This window comes from Ixodes scapularis, unplaced genomic scaffold, assembly GCF_016920785.2.
Source record: "Ixodes scapularis isolate PalLabHiFi unplaced genomic scaffold, ASM1692078v2 PGA_scaffold5__190_contigs__length_132052651, whole genome shotgun sequence".
In the NCBI taxonomy this organism is placed as follows: Eukaryota; Metazoa; Arthropoda; class Arachnida; order Ixodida; family Ixodidae; genus Ixodes; species Ixodes scapularis.
Window position 1 is genome coordinate 104,492,607 of NW_024609880.1, and position 18,943 is coordinate 104,511,549.

The window sequence follows — 18,943 nt, forward strand, 5'->3', positions numbered from 1 at the left end:
CTATTTAATTACAATTGTATTTTAAATACCCACGTTTTAGTATTTAAATACACACGTCAAATACATTACCCAATTTGTAATTAAATAGAAATGCAAAATACACAAAGAATTTAAATACGTGTTTCAAATGCTTGTATTTGAAATACTGCCCATCCCTGATTGCCAGGTATGTTTAATGAGGAAATTCACATCCCGTCCCCTATGCACCATATTTGTTTTCCCGCAGAATATTGCCGAGACATTGACATCACTTCACTTATATGCCAATTCAGTTTCCAGGGGAGATCGGTGGCCGAGTGGTCTATAGCGCACACCAGATCGGAGCACGTGGAGCGAAAGCTCGCGCTGCAGAACCCAAGATTATGGGTTCAATCCCCACCCCGCCCGTTTCGATCTGGAGGAGCATCGTACCGGCGTGCGGTCGTGTATCACTACTGCGTGGGGCACGTTAAAGACCCCAGGCTAGCGGTTGTACTGCACTGGCTAAATTGCCCATCTACAGCTGGGAGACTCGTCGCCCGTTGAGGCAGACCAAGTTCCAGGCTGTATAAACATACACACAACCCAATTATTATTATTTAGTTTCCACGCTAATTTTAGATTTACAATTTAAGGCAACTTGCCTATAGAAAAACGATTTTCCTCGATAATCTGAGCCGAGAAAATGACGTCCCGTAATATTCTATGTGACGTCATTTGTTTCGATTGGAATATTCGTTTGTTTCGTTTGAAATTATTTACCTATGTGCTCACCTTGGTTATACGTACTGAATAAAGACGTATATATTGTCACAATTGACAAATGTAGAGTCGGCAAAAACACACACACAGACAAACACACACACACAAACACACACACACACACACACACACACACACACACACACACGGTCTCTTATGTTACCAATAGACAACATTACTAAAACCCTCAGTTGGGAAACTCACCCATGAAACCTCAGCCGCTAGCGTCCACCGAGACTAAACTTAATACGATAACAGCGCTACTCCCACTTTTTGTTCTTACTGTGATCACCTTGAGCTTTCAGAAAGCATTTTTTGCGAAACACCAAACGGGAAAATAACTCTTTTTGTAGGAACACTTACTGTAGATTAGTGCAAAATGGCAGGTACGTGATGTTTTTTGATATCTTTAGTTTAGAAGAATTTGAGGCACAATTTTTTTTTTTTTTTAGAAAACAATGTCTAACCGGTGGTTTCAGGTAGCGCGTCCCGACCTGGGCTCGTCCTAATTTAGGTAGTAATTCGCTGCGCGTCCGTTTGGGAGACGCGGGTTGCCACGGCAACCGGTTGCGGCCGCTAGTTCGTGTGAAGCGTCTCCCGCTTTACGCGCGCCCAAGGACCTCGATTTATTTGTGGCCCTCGGGGTTCGAAGCCTCCGCCATGTCGACGCCTGCGAGAGCACAGCGCTTCTCATTCATCGTTTTGGCGGACACTCCGGTGGATGCCATCATGGAGAGCATTCAAGCCGTCGCCGGCGGGGGTGGCCTGTCGTACCTGCAATACGATGGTGGAGCAAGGTTCATGGCGGCGGTAAGCATCATGACCAACGCTCAACAACTTGTAACGCAAGGGCTCTTGACGCTGGGTGACGTGGAAGTCCACCTGAAGCCAGTGGGAGCCCACGTCAGGACGCGCACCCGGGTGGTCAAGATGGAGATGTCGAAGCCGGGCCCCAACATCGTCCACATCCAGGGACGCCAGGTGATGGCCGACTACCGCGGTCTGCGACGCGTATGCAGCCGGTGCGGGATGGAGGGTCACATCACACCCGCGTGCAAGACTCCACGTTTCGACCAATGTGGCGTGTATGGGCATGCGACGGCAGGTTGCGCGGCCCCGTGCCAGCGGTGCGGCCACGGCCACGCGACCGCGGTCTGCGTGCAGCTTAAGTCCTACACCACCGCCACCCAGCAACCCAGGGAGGTTCGCCCACGCCCCCCGCAGCGAGTTGTCGCTCCCGTTGCCCTCCCAGCCCCCGAAAATTCCGGTGATGACTCGAACCCGTCCATCCGCCTGCGGACCCCCCCCCCCCCCCTGTTGTCTGGGACTCCGACGCTTCGACGGACGCCGGAGTTTCTGACAGCCAAGCTTCGGGCGTTCCATCGAACGCGGCCGGCCCCCGACGGCCAAACCTCGTCATTCCATGGAACGCGGCCGCCATCCCCGGCAGCCAAGCCTCGCGCGTTCCAATGAACGAGGCCGCTACACACGACAGCCAAACATCGGACACTTCGTCGAACGCGGCCTCCGCCTCCGAATCTCGCAGCACTGATGTCGACGATCTGAGCGACGATTCCGACCGCCTCTTCATCGCTGAGGAAGCCGACGTGACACCAGGCCAGGGACATTCACCCTCTACGCCAGAATCTTCGACGACAACGACGCCACGTGAGTCGTCCGCAGAGTCCGCGTCTCCCGACGCCAACATGCCAGACGACCGCTCGGATGCCAAGCGCGTTTTCTCGCCTGCTAGCGGCGGCTCGGACGCGACTCCCGCCTCGTTAGAAAAAATGGAGCGTCTCGGCGTGGACAATTTTGACTAAGCGGAATCAATGGAATTCTAATCAACTGTCTGCCATGTTTTGCTTTTTCTTTATTTTCATGGGCCTACGCATTTTAACGTTGAATGTGCAGGGTTTTCGGAAACCGAACAAGCAGTGCGAGGGGATTCACTTTGTCCAGTCCAATCGCAGCAAACTGCTCTTTTTGCAACAAGCTACTTTTTTTTTCTGCCCGGGACGTGGCGGAATTCAAGGCCCGTTTTCCGATTCCTTGTTATTTTTTCTCGCACCGTCTAGCGGGCGTGGTGTTGGCATTTCAATTATCCGCACTCGGTTTCTGCGGGGTGATTTTTCACTTTGCGACCTGGTCGGTCGCACCCTTGTATACATTTTTTTTTGGTCGGTCATGCCAAGTTTCGCGCGATAAGCATCTCCTCTTCAGTACGAAACGGCCGCAGCCGGCTGAGGATTATTTTACAGTCCTTGTGCGGTATGTGCCCGCGGACGGTTTTTTCTTCCTCTGCGGGGACTTCAATTGTGTAACAGACCCTTCGCGAGACGTTCGTGGGCTTGTCACCGGCAGAATACCTCTGACGTCCAGGGGCTGGATCGACTTCTTGGGTTTCACGACCTCCGCGACGCCTGGGTCGAATACATGGCGCTGCTTACGATTCCATCTGGTCGCGGGGCACGTCGTCGAGCCGCCTGGACCGCGTCTATGGCGAGCAACATGTTGCATCGCGTCTCCTAAGCTGTGAGGTGCTTTCCTTTCCATCAGCTGCGGGCTATGTTTCCGATCACCACCCGGTTTCAGCGGATTTTGATCTGTCGTGTTTTTTGTGCCCACGCGGTGACACGTGGCGTCTAGACAACTCGCTACTGCGGAACGAGCTGTCCTTTTCCAGCTTACCACAATCGATTCTGGCGTCACTGGCGGCCGTTCCTTTGTCTCCCGCCTGCTACCACGTGCTAAAGACTGACTACCGGTTTTTCGCGACGGCGGCTAGGAAGTCGCTTTGGCGCCGGGGCGACAGAGGCCCTCAATGAGGTTGTCCGTCGCATTCGCATTGTGCAGCGTGGAGGTGTGCTGCTCGATGTTTGAGTACTAGCGGTCCTTCGCGATCGCCACCAACCTCTGTTGGGCGCGTCCTCTCAAAATGCTGTGGCGCAGCGGCTTTGTGACCGTTCGGTGGACGACCCGGAGGTGCTCCTTTGCTTCCGTGCCACACGTGCCGGTGGGGAAGGGCCCTCGCACGTTCCCAATGTACATCTCGCGGTCGGTAGCCTTTCGGAGGACCGCCGTGAAGTCGGCGACGTGTTGCAAAAGTTCTTTTCGTCCCTCTTTTGCTCGGAGCCCGCCCTGAACACCTTAAATTTCGCCGAACAGGTTCGCATGTTCTGCAGAGATCTCCCGGCCTGCCCTGAGGATCTGGGCTCCTTTCTCTTTCGTCCTACAACCCGCGAGGAACTCTCTGACGTCCTCCGGGCTATGAAGGTCGGGTCTGCCCCAGGCCCCGACGCCATGCCAGGCGAATTTTACGTCATTTTCTGGGATGTCCTTGCGAACCCCCTATTCCACCTTGTTGAAGTAGAACTTTTGGAGATAGGCGAAGTTCCACCATCCTCCAGACGAGGTCGCGTCATTTTCTTCCGCAACGAGGGTGGCTCTCCATCGGATCCTGCGGCTTGGCGACCTATTACTTTGTTGAACACAGACTATAAAATGGTAGCGTCTCTACTCGTCTCGCGCCTCCATTACGGTCATGCCTCCTGTTGTGAGCCCGGTCACTCCCACAAAGAGGCCTCTTTTCGAACGCGAATTTCAACCATTTGTCAGTGGCCTCTGTCTCCCTCGATCAAGCGAAGGCTTTTGGGTTGAGCATCGTTTTCTGTTCGGGGTCCTGAGAGCCTTTTGCTGTCCCGAGACTTTCATTTCGTTACTTCAGTCCCTATACAGTGGAGTGACTGGCCATTTGCAAGTCAACGGGTGTCTGCTTCCACCTTTTCCAGTAAACAGGGGAGTACGACAGGGCTGCCTGTTGTCTCCCTTAAGACCCGTTCACACTCTTGCAATCGAGTACTACAGAGAGACGAGATCTGTTAAAACTTCTTAAAATATCTTAAGACGAGATAACACACAGGCACGCTGGCGCCATGTATCCGGTGACCCTGGGACTGCATTTCACAAGAGCGAAGGTTTTGCGGGATTTCCGAGGTCAAGTGTGCATATTAAATATAAGAAAGGCTCGTTTATAACGTTGACAAAAGTTTCTCGAGCCAAGAAAGAAAGGATAATGCGCGAGAAAAATAGGAAATATGCCGGACCGCCAAGTTTACACTGCTACCCAATAGATGGCGCCAGCGTGTCTTCTCGTAAGAGGTTTTAAAGGGAAACTGAAGCGGTTCTCTATTTGAGAAAAAACATTTCAATGGCCTTCATTCTACCTCCAGGATCAGGAATATCAAGATTATTTTTCAATTTGGTGCACGGAGGCTTCAGAAATTAATTTTTAAAGTACCGCCGAAGCCCCTCCTTCCCGGGGCGTGACGTCACACTAGGAGCGTTCGGAATATCTGCTCTCGCGCATCTTCAGCGTCTGTCAAAGCTATGCACGCGCACTCTTGCTATTTTCAGAAAGGTCAGAAAGAGACGTCACGACTGGTGTCAGTGCGGGGAAATATACCTGGCAAGCTTGCCGTTGCACGCGCTGAACACACGAGCGACACGCGCTTGGAGGCCCGAAGATCCTAGTATGACGTCACGACTGGTCGAATGTTTTTTCGCTTTTTCTCGCTTTTAGTTGCATCTTCGGAGAAAACAAAAGTGATATTCAGATTCACGGGATAAAACTACGCCAGAATTCACCTCTAACTCGTTTTTTTTAAGAAGTGTTTCAGCTTCCCTTTAAGGAACCCAGTTTCAAGAGGTCGCAAGAGTGTGAACGGGCCTTTACTCGACGTGCTTAGCTTCGATCCGCTTCACCGACGTCTTGCATCCTGCTCCCGTATTTGTGGCTTTCCGCTCCCCGGCAGGGACACAGTCGTGGTTAGCCCGTACGTAGATGACGTCAGTTTGTTTATCCGGACTCTTACAGTTTTGAAACCGCTGGACAGCTGTTCTTGGAGTACGGCGCTCTCTCTGGAGAGTGTTTAAAGACTACCAAGAATGAGGCTTTGGAGTTGGGAGGTTCCCCTCCCCGCCCTATCTGCGGACATCCAGGTCGTAAACGAGCTCCGAGCTCTCGGCGTATTTTCTGACTGTCATGGAGTGGCACCCCGCACGTGGGAGGTTGTGGCATTCGCGATTGAACGTCAGGTTGCTGTTACAGGGAACTTTACGCTTTCCCTCCGCCACAGAGCTCACCTAGTAAGAGCAGTGTTTTGTGGGCAACTTTTCTATATTGCCCACATTGCACTCCCCCCGCCTCGGTTCACTAGGCGCATCACCTCATGTCGCTTCCGGTGTTACTGGAGCAGGGGTACCGAGCTAGTAACGAGGTCAGTGCTCCGCCTTCCAACGTCACTAGGCAGCAGGGGCATGCCCTGCGTCGACACGGTGTGACGCCTTCTCTCCCTACGCACCTTTGTAGGAGCGTTAGATGACACGGATCACCCGGCACGGTCCCTGGCTCTTTATTTTCTAGGGCTCTCGCGCCGAGTGCTTGTTCCTCGCGCGTTGGGCAACCTTTACCCGAGCGCAGAAGCAACACCGCCATCTTACCAAGCGGTGGTGGCTTCTCATGAGGAGTTGAGGCAGGCGTTACCAGACCTCGAAGTACGCGAAGTGCCACCAGCTCGCGTCGTCGAGGAGCTCTGCGTGACCCGGATTACTATTGAGCGGAGGGATCGGGCGAACGCCTTTCCGATAACCTCGTTGGTTTCTCGTCGCCTCGCCGGAAAGAGCAGCCCGCCCAAGAATGGCTGCCCTCCAGCCAACGTTCCGCAGCCGTTCCGCGGCCGGACCCTCGAAGACCGTCACCCTGCCGAACCGGCTGCGCAATACACACCCGAGGAGTTGCGCCTCCACTGCCCACTCTGTGGGGCGCCGGAGATATCCAGTGCGGCCCACCTTCGTGGCCAGCTGCACGGAGAAAGGGCAGACGCCGATAGGATCGCCCGCATCAAGAGGCTGGGAACCCGTGACCTGGAGCGGGCCATCGCGCCGAACCAGCGCCGCCGGCTGGACCTCATGCGCCACAGCGCCCCACCCTTCGACGTCGACAACATTGTCATTGACATCCGCGACTGTTAAGGGAGGGAGAGTGTGAGGGGCCCGATCTACATAGTTGCAAGGTCCCCGAAATACCACGGCCATCATTCGGCCGCAAGGTGGCGGCAAGCAGCCGGCCCCGCGCGCCTCGTGCCGCTCGCCCAGATAAGGCGAGGCAGAAGCGGCGCGAAGGGCAGTCGGCTGATTACCGCCGCGCTGGAATAAGTATGTTAGTATTGTAATATCCCTTGTCCTAATAAATGTAGCTTCTTGTTCTTGAAACCGTTGGCTCCGTGTTATCCCTCCGGGTCGGGTATGCAGCAAGGCAAACCAACCACAGTATGTAAGGCCATTAGTCTGAGGATGGTACCTCCTCAGACTAATGGCCTTACATACTGTGGTCACGCCGTGGGGGACGACGATGGACTCCATGAAAAACATGGCGACTTCCACAGCAGTTCCTGAAGGAAGGGATTTCGTTTCGACGTACCGCGTGAAATAATTCGTAGCGACGATTATCCAGAGGTTTCCCGACGCTGATGGTGGCAAAGGCCAAGTAAATACATTTCGATCTGCTGGAACGGCGTGGTCGGAGGAGGAATCGACTTCAGGAGACCTGCCGGCGTCGATGGCGATTTCTTGCTTCGCTGGCACTCGTTGAACGATCGTGTGTAGAGGTGAACGGTCTTCGGGAGCTTCGGCCACTAATACCTTTAACGAATTCGGGCCAGCGTATGGCTGTAACCAAGGTGTCAGTACATCAGGTTGTCGTCGCAGGCTTGGAAGAACTCTTTTCTAAGGTCGGTAGGAATTACCAGCAGTCATGGCGAGTTGTTGTCTCCGAAGTTTTTCTTGTAAAGTACACCTTATCGAATGGCGAAAGTCGCCTGGGCTCTCGAGAAGAAACGGGGGATAGTACCTCCTCGTCCTTCAAGGTGCTCAAATAGCGTGCGAAGCTCAGGATCGTCGTGCAATGTCGTCGGTGTTCACTGCTCCTCGGAAGCACTCGCCGTTATCGTCGTCGCTGTTTATTTATTTATTTATTATTTATTGAAAGTACCCTCAGGGCCCGAAGGCATTACAGAGGGGGAGAGAACATACATGAAACAAAGATAGTAATATAGTAACAAGTCAACAATATTAAATATACAACAAACAAAGAATAATAATAATAATAGGTCATGGGTCACTGCTAAAATAGCTAGTGATGGAATTTCTAAACAAGTTAGTATCAGTTATAGTAGCAATCAAACCTGGGAGGTGGTTCCATTCCTCGGCTGTGCGGGGTAAAAAAGAAGATTGAAATGTTGTGGTAAACGAACTTGGAACTCCAACTTTATGCTGATGGTCAAGACGGGATGAAATGTAAAAGGGGGGAGTAATCATCCGATTGCGTAGGAGAGGGTTATGAAAATACATTTTATGAAATAGACATAGGCGTGGAATTTTACGTCGCAAGGAGAGAAGTAGTAAACATAAACTATTTTTCATTGATGTGACACTTGCAGTACGATGGTAGTTGGAAATAATGAAACGGGCTGACCTATTTTGAATAGATTCCAATGCAGTAATTAGAGTATCGTGACCGGGATCCGAGATGGAGGCTGCATATTCTAATTTAGGCCTGATTAATGTTTTGTAGAGGATCAATTTTAGTGAAATAGGTGCCAATGAAAAGTTGCGTTTTAAGTAGCCCAACATGCAGTTAGCACGGGTAGTAACATACAGAATGTGGGGTTTCCATGAAAGGTTATTTGTTAAGTGAACACCGAGGTACTTGTACGTTGCCACTTGCTCCAAAAGGTTGCCATCTAGGTGGTAACAGGGACTGTTGTTAGGCTTGCGGGACACTTTCATCTGTTTAAATTTACTAGTGTTTAGTTTCATTAGCCATAATTCACACCAACGAGAGACAGAGTTAATATCAGACTGAAGTGTAGACAGGTCAGAATCGTGACAGATTTCACGGTAAATTACACAGTCATCGGCAAAGAGACAAGCGGATGAAGATACATTAATGGGAAGATCGTTAATATAGATTAAAAATAGTAGTGGGCCTAAAACCGACCCTTGAGGAACTCCAGAATTCAGAGACACAGAAGGAGAATTTTCGTTGTTAATTGTTACAAATTGTGAACGGTTATTTAGAAAAGACCGAATCCATGCGAGAACGTTAGGGTCAATGTTAAGTTTTGAAAGTTTTAACAGTAATAGCTCGTGACACACCTTATCGAATGCCTTGGCGAAATCTAAGAAAATGCAGTCCACCTGGGAGCCTCGGTCAAGAATAGAATGAATGTCATGAGTGAAGGATAGGAGCTGAGTATCAGAAGATAATGATTTACGAAATCCGTGCTGTGCTTCGGTGAAAAAATTATTCGACTCTAGGAAATGTACGAGTTTGGAAAATATAACGTGTTCCAGAAGTTTACATGGTATGCTGGTTAATGAAATGGGACGATAATTATTAGGGGAATACTTATCGCCACCTTTCGAAATTGGAACCACCTTCCCCACTCGCCAATCACAAGGTAAAATACCATCTTGCAGCGTCTGTTCAAACAATTTTGAGAGAATAAGAGATGAGTATAGTTTAGTGTTTTTTAAAAACTTGGAATTAATTCCGTCCACTCCTGATGAGGATGATAACTTCAGTTCATCTATAATTTTTGCAATACCAGCAGGATCAACAAAGATAGAATCCATTGGCAGATAGCAGGAACAGCTCATCGAAGAGTAAGTTATGTTGCGAATATCGGAGAAAGATTCCATAAATATACTATTTAAGACATTAGCACATTCGTCACTGGGTACGCTGTCACCACTAGAAGTTGTAAGAGAAATTGAAAAACGGTCCTTTTTGTTAACAGTATTCAAAAATTTAATGGGGTTATTTACCAAAATGTCTGGAAGACTATGTGTGAAAAAGTGAGATTTAGCGCCTTCAATCGCTTTTTTGTACACTTCTACAGAATTGTGATATGCGGCCCAGCGACGCTCACACTGGAAAACTTGGCCGCACGGTACAAGCGCAACGAAGATGAGGGTGGCCGATAACATACTCCCATGATCCACTTCTTATGGTTCAAAACAAGGCCGACCCAGGTTAGTTCTATATCGCACGCAATGTTTAATGAAAAAGATTTAATATGGTCAGCAGTTGCAATCAGGACGCCACCGCCACACCTGTCCTGCCTATCGTTCCGATACACATTGAACTTTTTTGAACCATCAAACAGTTCACTGTTCCGTATCCTCCCAGAAAGCCATATGTTTCGGTTAGAACAACAACATCAGCATCGGTAGTATCAATGATGGAACACAATTCATCACGTTTTTTTATTACACTCCTTATGTTAGTAAACAAAACAGAGACGTCGGAGAACTGTGACAGACTAGCTCTACCCCTCGACAAATCCTACGTTGGCGAGCGCGCCTCAGCGGAATCTTGAGTAATAGATGACTGTGTCTGGGGAATTGTCGGCTGTGCGGGAGAGACAATAGGCAAACTAGAAGGACCTAGCTCGTAGACTTCGCCATTTGTCGAGTTGAAAGCGTAACACCGGTTGTTAATGTGCAGCTTGTTGTGCCTAAGCTTAAACGTTCCTCCGTTAGATTTACCAAATTCTAACAGTCTTTTTCTCGCATTACGCGTAGCAAGCGAAGAGTCTTCGCTAACCGTAATACGGTGCGTTTTCAATGCTTGTCTTGCCATCAGGATCTGGTCCCGCAGTTTAAATGACGAAAATTTTATAATTATAGGTCGGCATTTTTTGTGATAGAATCTTCCGAGACGATGAGCCCGAACAATAGAGTCGCCCGTAACTGGCATGCCAAGGGACGTTTGAAAAACGCTCAACGTTATTTCTTCCGTCTGGGCCCAAGTTTCTGACATGGTGTCAGTACCCCAAAACATATCAGACTGTCTCGACGGGACTGATCTTCCGCCTCGTCAAGACGTGCTCGCAACGCAATATTTTCGCCTTGTAAACCATCAGCAACATTTCTGGCGTCGATTACTGCTGTTTGAAGTTGTGCTACAACAGAGGCGCTGGATTCGACTGCAAGGAGCCTCGAGTTGATGTCTGAGATGTTGGCCCTCATTGTTTCTTGGTTCTGTTTAATCTCGTTAATAGATGTTAGGATTCCTGATTGTGACGATTGAATCTGTATTGATCGCGCCTTAACGTCAACAAGCATTTGATGCATTTCATTAAACTGTTTCAACTGCTCGGTGTTGATCGGACCAGGATTGGTTTCCACATCGCCAGAGGTGAGAAGCAGGAGGCTAAAGACGTCAACACATCGCACATGGTTTCAGATAGCACTTGTGATCACGGGAACACAAATAAGAAGACATTGGTAGTTCTTTTAGCGTCTAATGAGGGGGATGAACCAACCTGTACGAACAGGAAGAGGGCTGCGTAAGTCGAATGCATGTTACAGGTGCTCCCGTGCTCACTCAAGGCGGCGAAGGCGCCGGCTGGCGTTTATATCGGCTCTGGATGGTGGTGGCGATGTCGATGCGACTGTTGACGTTGTCGGTACGGTGAAACTGTCGTCGAGGATCATGTGGCGACGTGGCCACAGATGCGCAGCACTTTCTTGAAGCGGAAATCCACTGTCACGGTGATCCACGCAGTTTGGCACGCGCTCTCGAAGAATGAACTCCCTTGAATCCTGGACCGTCATCGGCCCGAAAGCCGGCAACGGGAAGCAGACCATGACCTGTACGAACAAGAAGAGGGCTGCGTAAGTCGACTGCATGTTACAGGTGTTCCCGTGCTGTTGCCGGGAGGTGTCTCGACGGGGGCTCTGGACAGGCAGTCGGCATCGCTGTGCCTGCGGCCTGACTTGTAGACCAGAGTCATTTTCAACTCCTGCTGTCGAAGACTCCATCCAGCGAGGCGTCATGAAGCATCCTTGAAGTTTGCAAGCCAGCAGAGTGAGTGGTGCTTTGTGACTACGCAGAACGGGCTCCCGTACAAGTATGGGCGAAACGTCGTGATTGCCCAGATGACCGCAATCCAATCTTTTTCAGTCGTGGAGTAATTACTTTCCGCCTTGGATAGTGTCCGACGCGTAGGCGATGACTCGCTTCAGGAGTTCGAAACCCGAAGAAGGGGAAACGGGTAGTGAGTATGCCACCCCACTGCAAGGTTATTTTGACAGGTGGATGGAAGTAGGAAAGACGCCTTCAACGTATAAAGCGCTGCGAGATAAGATCGTGACAAAACAATTTGTCACAATGCCACGCGAGGCTTAGACGTGATCCGAAAGTCGCGTCGTCCATCTGTGGAAGCTCAGACCAGTCAGCGTTCCCTAAGCCGAAAGGTTTCTTATGTGGCAGGCTATGCCACAAAACACATCAGTGCCGAAGCGGGTACAAACACAAGATACCCTCTTTCCCGCTCTGCCAGAGGGAAGGACATGACGCGAAAGATTGCCCCAAAAACGCCAAGATGAGCCACATGTATTGTGTTTTGTTGATCCGGTATCGGATAAGAACGCACTGACCTCATCAGTGCACACCACAGAGCAACTAAACCCTCCGTCTATCCAAGATACCGAGTCTGGGCTAATTAGTGCAGTCCATGAACAGACGAGACTGATCGAATCTAACAATATGCCTGTCTTACCTTTTGCTAAACGAAAGACCGGTGAGTGTGCTGCGCGAGAGAGGCAGTAACACAGTTATCGTTCGAAGTAGCCTAGTTGAAGACGCAAATCTCACGGGTAAAACGGGCGTAGTGATTCTCGTAAATAGAGCGCCATTGCAATTGCTAGAGGCGAGAGTGAAACTCTGCTCCCCGTATTTTACTGGAGATTTACTCGTGATGTGCATGGGCGCACCGCTCTATAACGGAATTGTAGGAAACGTTGAGGGAGCCCGAAGGGCCTATGAACTTGATCTTAACTGGAACGGCCAAAATAGGCAACCAATCTCAGAAGGGAAGAAGACTGATACCCGAAAGGACTCGATCGGTATGAGCAATGTATCAGCCGCACATAGATTGATCGCATCGGATAGGACGAACGCATCTAGCGAAGTCAAGAGGGAAGAAGTGACCTCTGAACTAGTAAAAGAGACGCAGAATCGAATGACACGTTACAGGTCTGTAGAAACAAAATGGGTCAAGCGTACAACACGAAGGATGGATCGAGGTACAACTTTTACATATCGAAAGGAGTACTCTGCCGACGATTGAAACAACAGGGTGGAAAGTCGTTCAAGCAGGAGGTTGTTCCAACCACACTGAAACAGTATGTTCTAGAGGTTGCGCATGATAGTGTGGTGGCGGGCCACCAGGGGATCAAACGAACCATTGACAGAGTATTCGAGGTTTTCTACTTGCCAGTCGTCCAAGCCGACATTAAGAGGTATGTCGTATCATGCGATACAAGTCAGAGGGCCACTCCGAAAGGGAAACTAAAAAGGGCACCACTTGGGCAAATGCCAGTGATTGTTACTCAGTTTGAGAGGGTGGCCATGGACCTAATAAATCCACTCCCAGTTACCTCAAATAGCGGAAATCGGTACATCCTTACGATGGTGGATTTTGCAACGAGATATCCCGATGCCGTTGCGTTACCATCTTGTGATTCGCGCGCCGTCGCAAAGGGATTACCTGAGATTTTCTCCCGAGTTGGCTTTCCCCGGAAGATTTTAACGGATCAATGCGCGAGCTTCACATCCGGATTAATGCAGGAATTGACAGAACTACTATCGATTAAAAGATTACAAACCACACCCTATCGCCCGATCTGCAATGGATTGGCTGAGAGGTACAATGACACTTTGAGACATATGTTGACCAAGATGAGCCTGGAGAGGCCGCGCTCTTGGGATCGGAACCTAGAACCTTTGCTATTTCCGCACAGCAAGTTACCCCAAGGCAGTCTGGGCTTTTCCCCGTTTGAGCTCATTTACGGCCGCCATATTTGAGGACCGCTGACGATCCTAAAGAAGTTGCGGACTCGAGATGAAGTAGGAACCAGCCTCAAGACGACGTATGGATTCCTTCTTGACCTGCACAGCCGTCTCGACAAAACTATGGAACTGGCTCAAAACAACTTAGCACCAGAAAATAGATATAAAAAGAAGATGTATGTCAAGAAAAGTGGGAAGAGAGAATTAAAATTAGGCGACTGTGCCCTGCTTTTAATACCTTCGAAGAAGAACAAGCTCCAATTGCAATAGAAGGGCCCGTACAGGATGGTAAGAAAAAGGAACGAGGCCGATTATGAGTTTGATGTAGGACGGGCTACCAAGCTCTTTCATATCAACATGCTCAAGCAGTGTGAAGAACGTGAGTCTGTGGGCGCGACAGAGCAAGTGTCATCAGTTATAGCCATTGAGGACACAAGTGATCAACCACTTCCATGCCTTGACTTGAGAAGTGCAGAGGGAATAAAGGAAGTGGTACTAGCTGACGATCTCAGTCGAAAGCAGCGGGAAGACATCACAGCCGCTCTGGAGATACACGCTACGATATGCTCGGATGTACCGGGGCGTACAACTCCCCTGGAATGTAAGCTGCAGCTGACCACAGGTGAACACATTTGTACGCCTCGATACCCGATTCCGTTTTCTATAAAGCGCGTGATTGAAAAAGAGGTAGACGAAATTCTTAAACTAAAGGTAGTCGGGAAGTCTACTTCGGCGTACTGTTCGCCCTTGGTTTTCGTAAAAAAGTCAGACAAGAACTACCGGGTTTGCATTGACTTGCGCCGGCTCAACGACATTCTAGTCTCCGATGCCGAACCCATTCACCGAGTAAATGCCGTATTTGCCGAAGTAGGCAATCGAGTTTATTTTTCTAAGTTAGATCTCTCCAAGGGGTATTGGCAAATCCACCTTTCGAATGACTTTAAGAAGGAGACTGCGTTTTCCACGTCGTCAGGATTGTATCAATTTAGGTACATGCCGTTTGGTATTAAAACTGCATCCGCAGTCTTTACGCGACTTATGCGAGAGATGTTGTCAGGAATTGATGGTGTCCGACATTACATCGACGATGTCTTGGTTGCGACCGATACCTGGGAAGAGCATGTCTCTGTACACAAGCGAGAGTCTTCAAAGGATTGAAGACGCGGGGTAAAACCGTAAAGCCCAGCAAATGTGAGGTTGGAATGAGGCACGCCACTTTTATTGGACATCGACTAGGGAATGGTGAGCTCGCCCCTGTTCCGGAGACTTTGGAAAAGGTGATGGGATCTCAGCGACCCACAAAGAAAAAAACAACTGAGGTCATACTTGAAACTCACCGGTTATTACCTGCAATTCATTGCTAATTATGCGAATTATTTGTCGGTTCGACCTTTGGTCGGACTGACAAAAAAGAAGGAGCCCAATAGTGTATGTCGGACCAACAGGCAAGAAAAGACATTCCACGAGTTGAAGAAGGCACTATCAGAGGGACCGATACTGAAAGCACAGGATCCCCAGAAAGTTTGTACTTCGAACTGACGCTTCAGGTCGTTGTCTCGGAGCTATGTTAATGCAGCAGCACGAGTCGTTTTTGCATCCCGTCGCGTGCGCTAGCAGAAAATTGCTGCTTAGGGAGAAGAGCTATGCCACCGTTCAAAAGGAAGCTCTAGCTTTGGTGTGGGCCATTCAAAAGTTCCACCTTTATTTGTATGGCAAGAAATTCGTAGTTCAAAGTGACCACCAGCTTTTGCAGTATATAAACAAAATGAAAACTTCAAACAGCTGGCTGCTGAGGTGGAGTTTGCTTTTGCAGGAGTACGAGTCTTCAGTTGAACATATTAAGGGAGTTGACAACGTGGGCGGTGACTATTTGTGCCGCGTGTATTATTGGTAGAACAGTAGTGGTTAATGGTATTATCTACGAAGTTAGGTCAAGATAGGGCGAGGTGTCTGGTTGCTGTATCAGTGATACAGAAGAGAAGTAACTGGCCAGTCGTATCCTTATTTCATTCCTCCTCTTTCAGTAATTGTGTGTAGTGTCTCGGCCTTATATTTTCAGTCTCGTTGATGACTTCAGTTGAGAGGTTAGTGTCGTAAAATATTTCAAAGGTAAATATAGCGTTTAAGATGATTTTGTACACAACCTGATTTGAGGACATTTTAATTTGATTTGTTTGCGTGAATTGTGGAGTTTGAACTGAGTGTGCGCACCGGGCTCATTTGTGGCTAGTTGTTTGACGCCGAACTGAAACATTTATGCTGAACTGCTGGACTCTGTGCATTTTTCTGTCCGCAATCGACGCATGTAGCTTGGTTCTTTTCCCAAGAAGAAAAAAAAAAAACTAGAAGAGGGGGTGTCATAGTCGTTGCAGGACATAGAGTGAAGAGGACGCAGAGGTCGGAACAGGAGAAGAAAGAGGATGAGGGGCTCGTGGGTGAGGGCGGCACGCAGGGCTCGGCACAGTCGAAGTAGAAGCGCAGACCATCTACGACAAGCACCATCGACCTCCGTCGGGGCTCCCAGGCTCCGAGAGCCGAAACACCAGCCGAGACTCGAGGACACAGCAACGAACTCCGGCGGGGTCCCCAGACCCCGAGAGATACGATTGCGCTGCTTCCAAGCGCTCGAGGCGCCGGCCCGTACGAGGTCGACTCAGCTGCGTGGAAACCAACCGGCGACAACAATCGGAACCCTCAGGCCACGGACTCCGTCCGACTCGCCGGCCACCCGGCTACCCAAGTGTCTAACTCCTCGACTCGAACGACTGACCGAGTTCCCTCCGACTCTCTGACCATCCGACCACCTCGCTGACTGCCCGACTGTCTGCTCTCGCTACCAATCAACGACAGTATGTGCGCGTTAAGTAAAACTTTTGTGATCGAATAACTCTCACGCAATTAGCATTGTACGTATTCTGCTCATTCAGTCTTCTTTTGTTGCACAGTGAAAGCTTATATAAGGCGTGCAAATTATCTCCATGTGATTACTTAACATCTCTCAATCACAACCTACAGGACAACGTGTCGTCGATGCGGGGGAGTGGGTAGACGTGTCTCTCCGTCACCGTGTTCAGCTGCCGGTAGTCCACGCAGAACCTAAGCGTCCCGGATTATGTCGTCGTTCAGCATATTTGGAACTTTTTCCTGGATTACCTCCTTTCCTTTAACGGAGAGTCTGTGCGGCGATCGATACACAGGGCAGGCGTCGTCCTCGGTAACGACGCGGTGCTTCGCATCAGCGGTTGGGCATACCTTCGACGATGTCAGAAAACAGTCGCGGTATTTGGCGACGAGGTTAATCAGGCGCCGTTCGCTTCGGGCCCGGAAGCTTAGGGTTCAGTGTCGAGCTGCGCTGGCGACGTACTGTCCTGCTGGGATGGCGAGGATTCTTCTGTAATCACGGCGATTTAGGCGGAGTTCAGGAGTTTTTTGACGTAGCCTACAGCTACACCTTTTATGAGGTGTTGCGTTTGACGTCGGAATTTTGTCACTAGGACCATACTGGGTCCATTCTGAAGTTCAGTTACTCCCCTTGCGACGCCTATTACTCTTCCCAGGAGCAATTGAACGTTTCCTTCCAGAAGTACTTCGCCGCAGGCCGCTGCATCGGTCACGACGGTTACGACAAGACTTGATCGCGGGGCTCAGGTGGTCGTCAGCAACTAGGGCGGCGGCTGACGCTGTTTGGGGTTTTTGTGAAGGCGGAACAGATGCCCAAAGAGTCAATTTGTTCTCTCCGAGGTCGATGAAGGTGCCGCAGTCACACAAAAAGTCGACACCGAGAATGACGTCTCTGGCATAGTCTTGTAGAACGACGAATTTCACAGGACACGTCTCGCCGTGAATTTCGATGCGAGCAGTGAAGCTTCCGACAGGCCTGATGAGGTGTCGTCAAGCGGTTCGTATCTGCGGCCCATGCCACTGCGTTGTTACTTTTCGAAGGCGGTGAGAGAGCCTCCCACTCAAGACTGAGCGGTCTGCTCCAACGTCCACGAGTGCCGATGCGTCGTGGCCGTCGATAACAACATTTAAGTTGTTGGGCACCGTTGCAGGCGCGTCGGTGCGTTGCATGGCGTTGGGAGAGTGGGATAACTCCGGCGTTCGTGGAAGCTCTTTACGTCGTCTGTCCTCTGCAGCTTCACCTCTGGGAGCTGCCGCGCTTAGTCTTTTAGGCTGGAAATAGGAAACAGGCTGTCACGGCGCGACCGACGGAAAGGCGATGGGGAACGTCGGGGTGAGGAAGAACGGGAACCTCGTGGTGCTGTCGGCGCTGGTGACGGAGGGCGACGGATGTATTCGACGATGTCAAAAGGGCGTTCGCCGTGCCTTGAGTGAGGGTCGTTCAGCACAAACCCTCGATGAACCATTTGGTGGTATGGGCGCCTCCGGTAGACGTGGTCAGCCTCGCCGCAGTGTTAGCAAAGCGGTCGCCTGTCAGCCATCTGCCACCCGTTGGTCTTCCTTGCGCCAGCTTATTCTGGGCAAATGTGGGCTCGATCTTCCTAGTGTCGGGGGTACTGCGACAGTGGAGGTTCACGTAGGGGAGGCGCGATCTGCGGGCGCGGGGCTGGTGGTGCTCGTCGGAAAATAGCGGCGTAACTTAGAGCAAGCTCCTCCTGTGCTGTTACGCTGACTGGAGTCCAGGGCTTGATGGGTCGGTGAACCTCCTCTTTGACGACCTCGGCAACTGAGGGTGAGAATGATTGATCTGCAGTAGGTAAGATCTTCCGGAGCTCTTTTCGGACTATATCCCGGATGATCTCCCGAAGGCTGTTGACTCCGGTGGCCTGCTCAGGTTCAGACGAGAAGCTGCGACGGTTTATGAAGGAGACGCGCCGGCGAGTCGGTGGTAGTGACTTGCCCGGGTCGTCAGTGCGCGCTCGATATTAGCGACTTCGGTTACATAACCATCGACAGTCGTCGAATATTGCCTAGCAATTTTTCGATAATTTTACTCTTCATGCCACGCATGAGAGCGCGAAGTTTCTTCTTCTTGGCGGCCTCCGGATAGGCTCGGGCACTTAGACGCGGGACATCTTCAACAATGCCTGTCGCGGTTTCGTTGGGACTCTGCACCCTTGTTTGCCGGAGGTCCTCCTGCTCGCTGCAGACGGTAATAGTTGATGAACGACCGCTTCAATTCGGAGGCGCATGGATCCCACGAAGTAATGGAGACTTTGTGGTTCTCAAACCAGTGCCTCGAGGTGCCGTCAAGCGAGAAGTAGATGTTCTGGAGGCTGTGCTCATCCGTCCATCCGTTGTGGCGGGCTGCACGTTCAT